Source organism: Ipomoea nil, unplaced genomic scaffold, assembly GCF_001879475.1.
Source record: "Ipomoea nil cultivar Tokyo-kokei standard unplaced genomic scaffold, Asagao_1.1 scaffold0322, whole genome shotgun sequence".
Classification (NCBI taxonomy): domain Eukaryota; kingdom Viridiplantae; phylum Streptophyta; class Magnoliopsida; order Solanales; family Convolvulaceae; genus Ipomoea; species Ipomoea nil.
The window spans coordinates 493,238-497,299 of record NW_017616750.1 but is presented as its reverse complement, the minus strand read 5'-3'; positions in this window follow the sequence as shown (position 1 = coordinate 497,299).

Genomic DNA, 4,062 nt, shown 5'->3' with positions numbered 1-4,062 from the left:
GAGGAAAAGAGTACACGAAGTATGTTAATCCATGTGTTGTACCGGTTGCCTCATTAAAAACCTTAGCCTAAGAAAACCCGGTGGGAAAAAACTTAGCCAAGGAAAAGAGTACAACCATAAGCCTTCTGGGCATAATCTTCAAGATTTTAAGGGTCTTCAGGACTATCCACTCAAGGGCACCAACATTGGTTGCCTCATTAAAAACCTTAGCTTAAGAAAACTCTGTGGGAAAAACTTAGCTAAGGAAAAAAGAGTACAACCATATGCTTTCGTAGCATAATCTTTAGGATATCAAAAGTCCTCTATATTGTCCATTCTAGCACAGCTAGGGGTTGTCGCTCCCCCTGAAGATAACAATCTTCTAAGCCTAAGCATCCCAATTTTATAAACATATTATTCAAAAGTGGATGTAGGCAGAAACTTAGTGAACATATCTGCAAGATTGTTCAGTGGGGCAAACATTCTCAACAAGAATTTTACAACTCTTCTAGAGTTCATGTGTGTAGAAGGACTTAGGTGCAACATGTTTTGTAAGGTTCCCTTAACAAAACTATTACTTGCTTGTACAACACAATCTTATTTGTCCTCATATGGGACATTGGGGTAAAAGTATAACATAACCAGTTTTGGACTTGGCATCATAGGGATCAAATAAAAGAGCCAATGCCCAAGTAGCCCATCAACACCACATAGGGGTTTCTCACATAAACGTCAAAAACTTTGTACCTCGAAGGTGCTGGAGGATATGTTAAATACCATTCCAATTTTCATTGTAGGGGGGAACACTAAATGTTGCTAGCAATTTCATTGCAAATTCAATATCAGGCCTGATGCGATTATGGAACTTCTAGTTCAATAATAGTGTTCCAATAGCAATGAAGTAATGGACTTCTAGTCCCTCAATATCCTCATTATCATCTTCGAGTCTAAATGGTCATTTATCTACTTCAAGAGATTATTGGACATTTGTTTGTGTGATAAGTAAATAATACTTATCCATATAAAACATCTTCATGACATTTTTCAAGTAAGCTAACTGGTGTATAAAACTTTTTCAAAGAGAAGCTCGATCTTCAGGTTGAGACAATACTTGGATTTCCAAGTCTTTTATTTCGAAACTCCGTCTTTCGACATGAGCTGATATCACCAAGCTCTCTATGTGTTTCAATGATATTTAAATCATCATTACCAACTTGAGATAATAAACAAATAACTCCATTAGCAATTCTTTAATGAACACATAATGGTACATATTTGCATATTCCTTCTTCGGGAGAAAAACACTCAGTCAATAATATTCAATTTATACAAAGACTTTAGTAGTTTAATTATACGCGTTGCCATTTTCACTTTCCTCATTTCAAAATTGTTGAATCCATCAGGGATTTACAAATAAATATTAGCGTCTAATGACCGGTAAGTTTGCGGTCATGACACTCATCAACTGCATATCTAAATTTATAATTCACTGCCAATGATGTTAATTAGCGGAACGTAATGCCATCTGTTATGGGAGAGAGCATTTGATTAAAATCAATTTAGGGTCTCTGCGTAAACCCTTAAGCTACCAGTCTCGCTTTATATCATACCACCAGATTATTTGTATTTCTCTTTTGTACAAACACCCATTTGTAACCTTCAGGGTTAACATTAAATGGTGTACATGTTATAAAGAGAATACAATTTTAGCGAGCTGAGCTGTATTTGCCTTAATTGCTCCTTTATACATAAAAAATACCAAGGCACAGCTGGTGCCTAGCTCTGGATCCAGATTCTCATATAACGAGAGCAATTTGTAAAGACAATTCTGTTGTCGACAACTATAACATTTTTCATAAATTTCTCCCATATATATAAAATAATGGCAATTTCTAATTCAACCAGACTCTAGACATTTTCTAAAGATATTTTTATCTGGTCTTCCGCATCCCCAGTATTATGATTTTGGGTGCACCTATAAATTTACTGGGTTTTTTTTTCGCCTTCTGGACGAATGCCTTCAGGACATACTTCTTTAATCGATTTCAAGAGTGACACCATTTTCTACTAGATTTAGCTTTCCGTGGATTATACCAACATGTCCCCACGCTTCTGGTGTCAAGGAGCATTGGTATATGGTCCAAGTTGGGGAAGATATATAGGACCTAGTCACTCTTTTTATGATCAATATATATATTGGCAGATTAATTATCTTCTGAACTTCTACTTCAATTTACTTCTTCTGAACTTCTAGTTCAGTCTACCTAGTACGTGGATTCAAATATTGAAGATCAATCATTCATAGAATTTCTTGGCATTCTATAAAATTTGAGCTCTTATATCCCCCTAATGCCGTGAAATGATCTTCATAAAGTGTGCAGTCAGCGTACATAATTATATATTGATTCCTTATCATGGGCTCTAAAGATTTAAATAACAGACGGAGGTTTATAATCAACATATACATGCCCACAATGTACGCTATGATGGTGATATAGGAAAAAGACTGCACATTGTGAATAAAACGCAGATGGAAAATGTTTGATTTTATACCACGTACTACGTGTTAGGGGGAATACTTATGATATGCAGCAGGCCAGATTGTGATAACAACAATAACATATAAAACTGATGTCTCCAACAAGAAAATATATAATTACCCAAGGCGATGCACTAATTCATGCTATGCTATAAAATCATGTGGGTCTATAAAGCCTTTAAAAGTGCATCGCAATATATGAATTACCCAAAACATATATGCAATCATCTAAGAGTAACATATATAATAAGATATGAGCATACATATCAAATGATATTATAAGGGTACACAACAATCATAAGGAAGTTGGAAGCTTGTCAAATAAATGATCTTCAGGATCTCCAAAAAATCCTTATCCTCAACTTTACATTAGTTCACTCACTGGTTTGGGAATTGCTTCGTGCAAATTCACATGATATAATTCACTCCTTCATTTGCTTCGGGCAAACTGATATGAAATAATTTATTCATTCATTTGCTTCAGGCAAATTGATATGATATAATTCATTCTATCTTCCAAACAAATAACATCTAAATCAATCATATCATGAATGACATAAGTCAAAGATCATTCTTATAAAGGAGTATACCACTCCTTAAACAACATAGAATTGCACTAAGCCATAGTCGGAGAGGGATTTGTCATGTTGACATCTTAAATTTAGTCAAAAGATGATTATCATAATTTGTTGATAATAGCAATCCTTCCGGGATTGATATAGGATTTATGGAACAAATAATAATTCAATTTTGAATTAGCAACCGGTCAATTGCATACGAGAGTCATGTTGCATGCATGAGAACAAAATTGAGTAAATAAGCATGCAAATTAAGAGAAGTGACTCTGAGAAGTAAACTTCCCGAATAGTAAATTTCGGATAGTTAATCCGAGTAGTAAAATCAACAAAGTAAAATCACTTTGCCCTCATAATAATTTGCTCCAAAAATAACTTAACTTTTCGAATATTGCGGTCATGAATTAACTTTTCGGATGCTTCAGGCATAAACTAACTTCTCGGATGCTTCAAGCATGAGCTAACTACTCGGATACTTCATGCTTCAGGCATAAACTAACTTTTTCGGCCATGAATATATTTTCATGCATTGTTCAAAAACATTTTCATGACACGAATCATTTCTTCATCAATACCTCATCATTTCATTATCATAATTTATCGCAATATTTGCTTCAGGCAAATTAGCTAGAATCATCAAGATGAGGTTCATTCTCCGATGACCAAATGCTTTGGTGTGCGGCACATAGGGATCAATGCCCTTCACACCCACATTGATATCAAACCTACTTCTGGCTAGAATTTTGCCTCGATGAGTTTTGGTCATCCTTGAATATCTTGATCACTTTGTTTCTTATTCTGAGCTTGAAACTCATACCACACCGGTTATAATCTCGACTGCAACCCCTTATAAAGTTACTCAAGTAGGTAACATTATGTGCTTCAAGCACCTGTGCAAAATCAACCGCACATGCACTTTTGATTCTTCATCAACAACTAGTTATGTTTCTTAGCCACAAGGAGTGCTAA